We start from the raw sequence: 12,386 nt of genomic DNA, 5'->3' as shown, positions 1-12,386 counted from the left end.
GTTTTGTCTTGTCTTGTCATGTCATGTCATGTCGTGTCTTGTGTTGCTTTGTCTTGTCTTGTCTTGTGTTGCCTCGTCTTGTCTTGTCTTGTCTTGTCCTGTCCTGACGTGTGTTGTGTTGTTTTGTCTTGTCTTGTCTTGTCTTGTCATGTCGTGTGTTGTGTTGTTTTGTCTTGTCTTGTCTTGTCTTGTCATGTCGTGTGTTGTGTTGTTTTGTCTTGTCTTGTCTTGTCCTGTCCTGTCGTGTGTTGTGTTGTTTTGTCTTGTCTTGTCTTGTTTTGTCTTGTCTTGTCTTGTTTTGTCTTGTCTTGTCTTGTTTTATGTTGTCTTGTTTTGTCATGTAATGTCATGTCGTGTGTTGTGTTGTTTTGTCTTGTCTTGTGTTGTTTTGTCGTGTCATGTCTTGTCTTGTCTTGTCTTGTCTTGTCCTGTCCTGCCGTGTGTTGTGTTGTCCTGTCTTGTCTTGTCATGTCATGTCATGTCGTGTGCTGTGTTGTTTTGTCTTGTCTTGTCTTGTCTTGTCATGTCGTGTGTTGTGTTGTTTTGTCTTGTCTTGTTTTGTCTTGTCTTGTCTTGTCTTGCCTTATCTTGCCTTGTCTTGTCTTGTCTTGTCTTGTCTTGTTTGGTCTTGTCTTGTTTGGTCTTGTCTTGTCTTGTCTTGTCTTGTCTTGTCTTGTCTTGTCTTGTCTTGTCTTGTCTTGTCTTGTCTTGTCTTGTCTTGTCTTGTCTTGTCTTGTCTTGTTTTCTCTTGTGTTGTATTGTCTTGTTTTCTCATGTAATGTCATGTCGTGTGTTGTGTTGTTTTGTCTTGTGTTGTTTTGTCGTATCATGTCTTGTCTTGTCTTGTCTTGTCTTGTCCTGACGTGTGTTGTGTTGTTTTGTCTTGTCATGTCATGTCATGTCGTGTGTTGTGTTGTTTTGTCTTGTCTTGTCTTGTCTTGTCTTGTCTTGTCTTGTCTTGAATTGTCTTGTTTTCTCATGTAATGTCATGTCGTGTGTTGTGTTGTTTTGTCTTGTCTTGTCTTGTGTTGTTTTGTCGTGTCTTGTCTTGTCTTGTCTTGTCTTGTCTTGTCTTGTCATGTCTTGTCTTGTCTTGTCTTGTCATGTCTTGTCTTGTCATGTCTTGTCTTGTCATGTCATGTCATGTCATACGTGTGTTGTGTTGTTTTGTCTTGTCTTATTTTGTCTTGTCTTGTCTTGTCTTGCCTTGTTTTGCCTTGTCATGTCCTGTCTTGTCTTGTCTTGTCATGTCTTGTCTTGTCTTGTTTTGTCTTGTCTTGTATTGTCTTGTCTTGTCTTGTCATGTCATGTCATGTCATGTCGTGTGTTGTGTTGTGTTGTTTTGTCTTGTCTTGTCTTGTTTGGTCTTGTCTTGTCTTGTCATGTTTTATGTTGTCTTGTTTTGTCATGTAATGTCATACGTGTGTTGTGTTGTTTTGTCTTGTCTTATTTTGTCTTGTCATGTCTTATCTTGTCTTGTCTTGTCTTGTATTGTCATGTCTTATATTGTCTTGTCTTGTCCTGTCATATCATGTCATGTCATGTGTTGTGTTGTTTTGTCTTGTCTTGTTTGGTCTTGTCTTGTCTTGTCTTGTCTTGTCATGTCTTATATTGTCTTGTCTTGTCCTGTCATATCATGTCATGTCATGTGTTGTGTTGTTTTGTCTTGTCTTGTTTGGTCTTGTCTTGTCTTGTCTTGTATTGTCTTGTCTTGTCTTGTCTTGTCTTGTCTTGTCTTGTCTTGTCTTGTCTTGTCTTGTCTTGTCTTGTCTTGTCTTGTCTTGTCTTGTCTTGTCTTGTCTTCTCCTTGTCTTGCCTTGTCATGTCGTGTGTTGTGTTGCTTTGTCTTGTCATGTCTTATATTGTCTTGTCTTGTCCTGTCATATCATGTCATGTCATGTGTTGTGTTGTTTTGTCTTGTCTTGTATTGTCTTGTCTTGTCTTGTCTTGTCTTGTCTTGTCTTGTCTTGTCTTGTCTTGTCTTGTATTGTCTTGTCTTGTCTTGTCATGTCATGTCATGTCATGTCGTGTTGTGTTTTGTTGTTTTGTCTTGTGTTGTCTTGTCTTGTCTTGTCCTGTCTTGTCTTGTCTTGTCTTGCCTTGTCTTATCTTGTCTTGTCTTGTCTTGTCTTGTCTTGTCATGTCATGTCATGTCGTGTGTTGTTTTGTTTTGTCTTGTCTTGTCTTGTCATGTCATGTCATGTCATGTCATGTGTTGTGTTGTTTTGTCTTGTCTTGTCTTGTTTGGTCTTGTCTTGTTTGGTCTTGTCTTGTTTGGTCTTGTCTTGTCTTGTCATGTTTTATGTTGTCTTGTTTTGTCATGTAATGTCATGTCGTGTGTTGTGTTGTTTTGTCTTGTCTTGTCTTCTCCTTGTCTTGTCTTGTCATGTCGTGTGTTGTGTTGCTTTGTCTTGTCATGTCTTATATTGTCTTGTCTTGTCTTGTCTTGTCTTGTGATGTCATGTGTTGTGTTGTGTTGTTTTGTCTTGTCTTGTCTTGTCTTGTCTTGTCTTGTCTTGCCTTATCTTGCCTTGTCTTGTCTTGTCTGGTCTTGTCTTGTCTTGTCTTGTCTTTTCTTGTCTTGTCTTGTCTTGTCTTGTCTTGTCATGTCTTGTCTTGTCTTGTTTTGTCTTGTATTGTCTTGTCTTGTCTTGTCATGTCATGTCATGTCATGTCGTGTGTTGTGTTGTTTTGTCTTGTCTTGTTTTGTCTTGTCATGTCTTGTCTTGTCTTGTTTTGTCTTGTCATGTCTTGTCTTGTCTTGTCTTGTCATGTCATGTCATGTCATGTCATGTGTTGTGTTGTTTTGTCTTGTCTTGTCTTGTTTGGTCTTGTCTTGTTTGGTCTTGTCTTGTCTTGTCATGTTTTATGTTGTCTTGTTTTGTCATGTAATGTCATGTCGTGTGTTGTGTTGTTTTGTCTTGTCTTCTCCTTGTCTTGTCTTGTCATGTCGTGTGTTGTGTTGCTTTGTCTTGTCATGTCTTATATTGTCTTGTCTTGTGATGTCATGTGTTGTGTTGTGTTTTTTTGTCTTGTCATGTCTTATATTGTCTTGTCTTGTCTTGTGATGTCATGTGTTGTGTTGTGTTGTTTTGTCTTGTCTTGTCTTGTCTTGTCATGTCATGTCATGTCATGTCTTGTCATGTCGTGCGTTGTGTTGTGTTGTTTTGTCTTGTCATGTCATGTCTTGTCTTGTCTTGTCTTGTCATGTCATGTCTTGTCTTGTCTTGTCTTGTTTTGTCTTGTCTTGCCTTGTTTTGTCTTTTCTTGTCTTGTCTTGTCTTGTCTTGTCTTGTCTTGTCATGTCATGTCTTGTCTTGTCTTGTCTTGTCTTGTTTTGGCTTGTCTTGTCTTGTCTTGTCTTGTCTTGTTTTGTCTTTTCTTGTCTTGTCTTGTCTTGTCTTGTCTTGTCTGGTCATGTCATGTCTTGTCTTGTCTTGTCTTGTGTTGTCTTGTCTTGTCTTGTTTTGTCTTGTCTTGTCTTGTCTTGTCTTGTCTTGTCTTGTCTTGTCTTGTCTAGTCTTGTCTAGTCTTGTCTTGTCTTGCCTTGCCTTGTCTTGTCTTGTCTTGTCTTGTCTTGTCTTGTCTAGTCTTGTCTAGTCTAGTCTTGTCTTGTCTTGCCTTGTCTTGTCTTGTCTAGTCTTGTCTAGTCTTGTCTTGTATTTTCTTGTCTGGTCTTGTCTAGTCTTGTTTTGTCTTGTTTTGTCTTGTCATGTCTTCTCATGTCTTGTCTTGTCTTGTCATGTAATGTCATGTCATGTCATGTGTTGTGTTGTTTTGTCTTGTCTTGTTTGGTCTTGTCTTGTCTTGTCTTGTCTTGTCATGTCTTATATTGTCTTGTCTTGTCCTGTCATATCATGTCATGTCATGTGTTGTGTTGTTTTGTCTTGTCTTGTCTTGTCTTGTCTTGTCTTGTCTTGTCTTGTCTTGTCTTGTCTTGTCTTGTCTTGTCTTGTGTTGTCTTGTCTTGTCTTGTTTTGTCTTGTCTTGTCTTGTCTTGTCTTGTCTTGTCTTGTCTTGTCTAGTCTTGTCTTGCCTTGCCTTGTCTTGTCTTGTCTTGTCTTGTCTTGTCTTGTCTAGTCTTGTCTAGTCTTGTCTTGTCTTGCCTTGTCTTGTCTTGCCTTGCCTTGTCTTGTCTTGTCTTGTCTTGTCTTGTCTTGTCTTGTCTTGTCTTGTGTTGTCTTGTCTTGTCTTGTCTTGTCTTGTCTTGTCTTGTCTTGTCTTGTCTAGTCTTGTCTAGTCTTGTCTTGTCTTGCCTTGCCTTGTCTTGTCTTGTCTTGTCTTGTCTAGTCTTGTCTTGTCTTGTCTTGCCTTGTCTTGTCTTGTCTTGTCTTGCCTTGCCTTGTCTTGTCTTGTCTTGTCTTGTCTTGTCTTGTCTTGTCTTGTCTTGTCTTGTGTTGTCTTGTCTTGTCTTGTCTTGTCTTGTCTTGTCTTGTCTTGTCTTGTCTTGTCTAGTCTTGTCTAGTCTTGTCTTGTCTTGCCTTGTCTTGTCTTGTCTTGTCTTGTCTTGTCTAGTCTTGTCTTGTCTTGTCATGTCTTGTCTTGTCTTGTTTTGTCTTGTCTTGTCTTGTCTTGTCTTGTCTTCTCCTTGTCTTGTCTTGTCATGTCGTGTGTTGTGTTGCTTTGTCTTGTCATGTCTTATATTGTCTTGTCTTGTCCTGTCATATCATGTCATGTCATGTGTTGTGTTGTTTTGTCTTGTCTTGTTTGGTCTTGTCTTGTCTTGTCTTGTATTGTCTTGTCTTGTCTTGTCTTGTCTTGTCTTGTCTTGTCTTGTCTTGTCTTGTATTGTCTTGTCTTGTCTTGTCATGTCATGTCATGTCATGTCGTGTTGTGTTTTGTTGTTTTGTCTTGTGTTGTCTTGTCTTGTCTTGTCCTGTCTTGTCTTGTCTTGTCTTGCCTTGTCTTATCTTGTCTTGTCTTGTCTTGTCTTGTCTTGTCTTGTCTTGTCTTGTCTTGTCATGTCATGTCATGTCGTGTGTTGTTTTGTTTTGTCTTGTCTTGTTTTGTCTTGTCATGTCATGTCTTGTCTTGTCTTGTCTTGTCATGTCATGTCATGTCATGTCATGTGTTGTGTTGTTTTGTCTTGTCTTGTCTTGTTTGGTCTTGTCTTGTTTGGTCTTGTCTTGTCTTGTCATGTTTTATGTTGTCTTGTTTTGTCATGTAATGTCATGTCGTGTGTTGTGTTGTTTTGTCTTGTCTTGTCTTCTCCTTGTCTTGTCTTGTCATGTCGTGTGTTGTGTTGCTTTGTCTTGTCATGTCTTATATTGTCTTGTCTTGTCTTGTCTTGTCTTGTGATGTCATGTGTTGTGTTGTGTTGTTTTGTCTTGTCTTGTCTTGTCTTGTCTTGTCTTGTCTTGCCTTATCTTGCCTTGTCTTGTCTGGTCTTGTCTTGTCTTGTCTTGTCTTGTCTTGTCTTGTCTTGTCTTGTCTTGTCTTGTCTTGTCTTGTCTTGTCTTGTCTTGTCATGTCTTGTCTTGTCTTGTTTTGTCTTGTCTTGTATTGTCTTGTCTTGTCTTGTCATGTCATGTCATGTCATGTCGTGTGTTGTGTTGTTTTGTCTTGTCTTGTTTTGTCTTGTCATGTCTTGTCTTGTCTTGTTTTGTCTTGTCATGTCTTGTCTTGTCTTGTCTTGTCATGTCATGTCATGTCATGTCATGTGTTGTGTTGTTTTGTCTTGTCTTGTCTTGTTTGGTCTTGTCTTGTTTGGTCTTGTCTTGTCTTGTCATGTTTTATGTTGTCTTGTTTTGTCATGTAATGTCATGTCGTGTGTTGTGTTGTTTTGTCTTGTCTTCTCCTTGTCTTGTCTTGTCATGTCGTGTGTTGTGTTGCTTTGTCTTGTCATGTCTTATATTGTCTTGTCTTGTGATGTCATGTGTTGTGTTGTGTTTTTTTGTCTTGTCATGTCTTATATTGTCTTGTCTTGTCTTGTGATGTCATGTGTTGTGTTGTGTTGTTTTGTCTTGTCTTGTCTGGTCTTGTCTTGTCTTGTCTTGTCTTGTCTTGTCTTGTCTTGTCATGTCATGTCATGTCTTGTCATGTCGTGCGTTGTGTTGTGTTGTTTTGTCTTGTCATGTCATGTCTTGTCTTGTCTTGTCTTGTTTTGTCTTGTCTTGCCTTGTTTTGTCTTTTCTTGTCTTGTCTTGTCTTGTCTTGTCTTGTCATGTCATGTCTTGTCTTGTCTTGTCTTGTTTTGGCTTGTCTTGTCTTGTCTTGTTTTGTCTTTTCTTGTCTTGTCTTGTCTTGTCTTGTCTTGTCTGGTCATGTCATGTCTTGTCTTGTCTTGTCTTGTGTTGTCTTGTCTTGTCTTGTTTTGTCTTGTCTTGTCTTGTCTTGTCTTGTCTTGTCTTGTCTAGTCTTGTCTAGTCTTGTCTTGTCTTGCCTTGCCTTGCCTTGTCTTGTCTTGTCTTGTCTTGTCTTGTCTTGTCTTGTCTAGTCTTGTCTAGTCTTGTCTTGTCTTGCCTTGTCTTGTCTTGTCTTGTCTTGTCTTGTCTTGTCTTGTCTTGTCTTGTCTTGTCTTGTCTTGTCTTGTCTAGTCTTGTCTAGTCTTGTCTTGTATTTTCTTGTCTGGTCTTGTCTAGACTTGTTTTGTCTTGTTTTGTCTTGTCATGTCTTCTCATGTCTTGTCTTGTCTTGTCTTGCCTTGTCTTGTCTTGTCTTGTCTTGTCATGTAATGTCATGTCATGTCGTGTGTTGTGTTGTTTAGTCTTGTTTTGTCTTGTCATGTCTTGTCTTGTCTAGCTTGTCTTGTCTTGTCATGTCTTGTCTTGTCTAGTCTTGTCTTGTCTTGTCTTGTCTTGTCTTGTCTTGTCTTGTCTTGTCTTGTCTTGTCTTGTCTTGTCTTGTCTTGTCTTGTCTTGTCTTGTCTTGTCTTGTCTTGTCTTGTCTTGTCTTGTCTTGTCTTGTCTTGTCTTGTCTTGTCTTGTCTTGTCTTGTCTTGTCTTGTCTTGTCTTGTCTTGTCTTGTCTTGTCTTGTCTTGTCTTGTCTTGTCTAGTCTTGTCTAGTCTTGTCTTGTCTTGCCTTGTCTTGTCTTGTCTTGTCTTGTCTTGTCTTGTCTTGTCTAGTCTTGTCTAGTCTTGTCTTGTCTTGCCTTGTCTTGTCTTGTCTTGTCATGTCATGTCTTGTCTTGTCTTGTCTTGTCTTGTTTTGGCTTGTCTTGTCTTGTCTTGTCTTGTCTTGTCTTGTCATGTCTTGTCTTGCCTAGCTTGTCTTGTCTTGTCTTGTCTTGTCTTGTCTTGTCTTGCCTTGTCTTGTCTTGTCATGTAATGTCATGTCGTGTGTTGTGTTGTTTTGCCTTGTCTTGTCTTGTCTTGTCATGTAATGTCATGTCATGTCGTGTGTGGTGTTGTTTAGTCTTGTTTTGTCTTGTCATGTCTTGTCTTGTCTTGTCATGTCTTGTCTTGTCTAGTCTTGTCTTGTCTTGTCTTGTCTTGTCTTGTCTTGTCTTGTCTTGTCTTGTCTTGTCTTGTCTTGTCTTGTCTTGTCTTGTCTTGTCTTGTATTGTCTTGTCTTGTCATGTCATGTCATGTCATGTCATGTCATGTGTTGTGTTGTGTTGTTTTGTCTTGTCTTGTCTTGTTTGGTCTTGTCTTGTCTTGTCATGTTTTATGTTGTCTTGTTTTGTCATGTAATGTCATACGTGTGTTGTGTTGTTTTGTCTTGTCTTATTTTGTCTTGTCATGTCTCATCTTGTCTTGTCTTGTCTTGTATTGTCATGTCTTATATTGTCTTGTCTTGTCCTGTCATGTCATGTCATGTCATGTGTTGTGTTGTTTTGTCTTGTCTTGTTTGGTCTTGTCTTGTCTTGTCTTGTATTGTCTTGTCTTGTCTTGTCTTGTCTTGTCTTGTCTTGTCTTGTCTTGTCTTGTCTTGTCTTGTCTTGTCTTGTCTTGTCTTGTCTTGTCTTGTCTTGTCTTGTCTTGTCTTGCCGTGTCTTGTCTTGTCCTGCCGTGTGTTGTGTTGTTTTGTCTTGTGTTGTCTTGTCTTGTCTTGTCCTGTCTTGTCTTGTCTTGTCTTGCCTTGTCTTATCTTGTCTTGTCTTGTCTTGTCTTGTCATGTCATGTCATGTCGTGCGTTGTTTTGTTTTGTCTTGTCTTGTCATGTCATGTCATGTCATGTCATGTGTTGTGTTGTTTTGTCTTGTCTTGTCTTGTTTGGTCTTGTCTTGTTTGGTCTTGTCTTGTCTTGTCATGTTTTATGTTGTCTTGTTTTGTCATGTAATGTCATGTCGTGTGTTGTGTTGTTTTGTCTTGTCTTGTCTTCTCCTTGTCTTGTCTTGTCATGTCGTGTGTTGTGTTGCTTTGTCTTGTCATGTCTTATATTGTCTTGTCTTGTCTTGTCTTGTCTTGTCTTGTGATGTCATGTGTTGTGTTGTGTTGTTTTGTCTTGTCATGTCTTATATTGTCTTGTCTTGTCTTGTCATGTCTTGTGATGTCATGTGTTGTGTTGTGTTGTTTTGTCTTGTCTTGTCTTGTCTTGTCTTGCCTTATCTTGCCTTGTCTTGTCTTGTCTGGTCTTGTCTTGTCTTGTCTTGTCTTGTCTTGTCTTGTCTTGTCTTGTCTTGTCTTGTCATGTCTTGTCTTGTTTTGTCTTGTCTTGTATTGTCTTGTCTTGTCTTGTCATGTCATGTCATGTCATGTCGTGTGTTGTGTTGTTTTGTCTTGTCTTGTTTTGTCTTGTCATGTCTTGTCTTGTCTTGTCTTGTCTTGTCATGTCATGTCATGTCATGTCATGTGTTGTGTTGTTTTGTCTTGTCTTGTCTTGTTTGGTCTTGTCTTGTTTGGTCTTGTCTTGTCTTGTCTTGTCTTGTCTTGTTTGGTCTTGTCTTGTCTTGTCTTGTCTTGTCTTGTCTTGTCTTGTCTTGTCTTGTCTTGTCTTGTCTTGTCTTGTCTTGTCTTGTCTTGTCTTGTTTTCTCTTGTGTTGTATTGTCTTGTTTTCTCATGTAATGTCATGTCGTGTGATGTGTTGTTTTGTCTTGTGTTGTTTTGTCGTATCATGTCTTGTCTTGTCATGTCTTGTCCTGACGTGTGTTGTGTTGTTTTGTCTTGTCATGTCTTGTCTTGTCTAGCTTGTCTTGTCTTGTCATGTCTTGTCTTGTCTAGTCTTGTCTTGTCTTGTCTTTTCTTGTCTTGTCTTGTCTTGTCTTGTCTTGTCTTGTCTTGTCTTGTCTTGTCTTGTCTTGTCTTGTCTTGTCTTGTCTTGTCTTGTCTTGTCTTGTCTTGTCTTGTCTTGTCTTGTCTTGACTAGTCTTGTCTAGTCTTGTCTTGTCTTGCCTTGTCTTGTCTTGTCTTGTCTTGTCTTGTCTTGTCTAGTCTTGTCTAGTCTTGTCTTGTCTTGCCTTGTCTTGTCTTGTCTTGTCATGTCTTGTCATGTCATGTCTTGTCTTGTCTTGTCTTGTCTTGTTTTGGCTTGTCTTGTCTTGTCTTGTCTTGTCTTGTCATGTCTTGTCTTGTCTAGCTTGTCTTGTCTTGTCTTGTCTTGTCTTGTCTTGTCTTGTCTTGTCTTGTCTTGCCTTGTCTTGTCTTGTCATGTAATGTCATGTCGTGTGTTGTGTTGTTTTGCCTTGTCTTGTCTTGTCTTGTCATGTAATGTCATGTCATGTCGTGTGTGGTGTTGTTTAGTCTTGTTTTGTCTTGTCATGTCTTGTCTTGTCTAGTCTTGTCTTGTCTTGTCTTGTCTTGTCTTGTCTTGTCTTGTCTTGTCTTGTCTTGTCTTGTCTTGTCTTGTCTTGTCTTGTCTTGTCTTGTCTTGTATTGTCTTGTCTTGTCATGTCATGTCATGTCATGTCATGTCATGTGTTGTGTTGTGTTGTTTTGTCTTGTCTTGTCTTGTCATGTTTTATGTTGTCTTGTTTTGTCATGTAATGTCATACGTGTGTTGTGTTGTTTTGTCTTGTCTTATTTTGTCTTGTCATGTCTTATCTTGTCTTGTCTTGTCTTGTCTTGTATTGTCATGTCTTATATTGTCTTGTCTTGTCCTGTCATGTCATGTCATGTCATGTGTTGTGTTGTTTTGTCTTGTCTTGTATTGTCTTGTCTTGTCTTGTCTTGTCTTGTCTTGTCTTGTCTTGTCTTGTCTTGTCTTGTCTTGTCTTGTCTTGTCTTGCCGTGTCTTGTCTTGTCCTGCCGTGTGTTGTGTTGTTTTGTCTTGTGTTGTCTTGTCTTGTCTTGTCCTGTCTTGTCTTGTCTTGTCTTGCCTTGTCTTATCTTGTCGTGTCTTGTCTTGTCTTGTCATGTCATGTCATGTCGTGCGTTGTTTTGTTTTGTCTTGTCTTGTTTTGTCTTGTCATGTCATGTCTTGTCTTGTCTTGTCATGTCGTGCGTTGTGTTGTCTTGTCTTGTATTGTCTTGTCTTGTCTTGTCTTGTCTTGTCTTGTCATGTCATGTCATGTCATGTCATGTGTTGTGTTGTTTTGTCTTGTCTTGTTTGGTCTTGTCTTGTTTGGTCTTGTCTTGTCTTGTCATGTTTTATGTTGTCTTGTTTTGTCATGTAATGTCATGTCGTGTGTTGTGTTGTTTTGTCTTGTCTTGTCTTCTCCTTGTCTTGTCTTGTCATGTCGTGTGTTGTGTTGCTTTGTCTTGTCATGTCTTATATTGTCTTGTCTTGTCTTGTCTTGTCTTGTCTTGTGATGTCATGTGTTGTGTTGTGTTGTTTTGTCTTGTCATGTCTTGTCTTGTCATGTCTTGTGATGTCATGTGTTGTGTTGTGTTGTTTTGTCTTGCCTTGTCTTGTCTTGTCTGGTCTTGTCTTGTCTTGTCTTGTCTTATCTTGTCTTGTCTTGTCTTGTCTTGTCTTGTCTTGTCATGTCTTGTCTTGTCTTGTTTTGTCTTGTCTTGTATTGTCTTGTCTTGTCTTGTCATGTCATGTCATGTCATGTCGTGTGTTGTGTTGTTTTGTCTTGTCTTGTTTTGTCTTGTCATGTCTTGTCTTGTCTTGTCTTGTCTTGTCATGTCATGTCATGTCATGTCATGTGTTGTGTTGTTTTGTCTTGTCTTGTCTTGTTTGGTCTTGTCTTGTTTGGTCTTGTCTTGTCTTGTCTTGTCTTGTCTTGTTTGGTCTTGTCTTGTCTTGTCTTGTCTTGTCTTGTCTTGTCTTGTCTTGTCTTGTCTTGTCTTGTTTTCTCTTGTGTTGTATTGTCTTGTTTTCTCATGTAATGTCATGTCGTGTGTTGTGTTGTTTTGTCTTGTGTTGTTTTGTCGTATCATGTCTTGTCTTGTCATGTCTTGTCCTGACGTGTGTTGTGTTGTTTTGTCTTGTCATGTCATGTCATGTCGTGTGTTGTGTTGTTTTGTCTTGTCTTGTCTTGTCTTGTCTTGTCTTGTCTTGAATTGTCTTGTTTTCTCATGTAATGTCATGTCGTGTGTTGTGTTGTTTTGTCTTGTCTTGTGTTGTTTTGTCGTGTCATGTCTTGTCTTGTCCTGTCTTGTCTTGTCTTGTCTTGTCTTGTCTTGTCTTGTCTTGTCTTGTCATGTCTTGTCTTGTCATGTCTTGTCTTGTCATGTCTTGTCTTGTCATGTCATGTCATGTCATACGTGTGTTGTGTTGTTTTGTCTTGTCTTATTTTGTCTTGTCTTGTCTTGTCTTGTTTTATGTTGTCTTGTCTTGTCTTGTTTTGTCATGTAATGTCATGTCGTGTGTTGTGTTGTTTTGTCTTGTCTTGTCTTCTCCTTGTCTTGTCATGTCATGTCGTGTGTTGTGTTGTTTTGTCTTGTCATGTCTTATATTGTCTTGACTTGTCTTGTCATGTCATGTCGTGTGTTGTGTTGTTTTGTCTTGTCTTGTTTTGTCTTGTCCTGTCTTGTCATGTCATGTCATGTCATGTGTTGTGTTATGTTGTTTTGTCTTATTTGTCTTGTCTTGTCTTGTCTTGTCTTGTCTTGTCTTGTCTTGTCTTGTCTTGCCTTATATTGCCTTGTCTTGTCTTGTTTTGTCTTGTCTTGTGTTGTCTTGTCTTGTCTTGTCTTGTCATGTCTTGTCTTGTCTTGTCTTGTCATGTCTTGTCTTGTCTTGTCTTGTTTTGTCTTGTCTTGTATTGTCTTGTTTTCTCATGTCGTGTGTTGTGTTGTTTTGTCTTGTCTTGTCATGTCATGTCATGTCGTGTCTTGTGTTGCTTTGTCTTGTCTTGTCTTGTCTTGTCTTGTCATGTCGTGTGTTGTGTTGTTTTGTCTTGTCTTGTTGTGTATTGTCATGTCTTGTCTTGTCTTGTCTTGTCTTGTCTTGTCTTGTCTTGTCTTGTCTTGTCTTGTCTTGTCTTGTCTTGTCTTTTCTTGTCTTGTCTTGTCTTGTCATGTCTTGTCTTGTCTTGTCTTGTCTTGTCTTGTTGTGTATTGTCATGTCTTATATTGTCTTGTCTTGTCTTGTCGTGTGTTGTGTTGTTTTGTCTTG

This window comes from Zeugodacus cucurbitae, chromosome X (genome assembly GCF_028554725.1).
Source record: "Zeugodacus cucurbitae isolate PBARC_wt_2022May chromosome X, idZeuCucr1.2, whole genome shotgun sequence".
NCBI classification, from domain to species: domain Eukaryota; kingdom Metazoa; phylum Arthropoda; class Insecta; order Diptera; family Tephritidae; genus Zeugodacus; species Zeugodacus cucurbitae.
Note: the sequence above shows the minus strand (reverse complement) of the source record.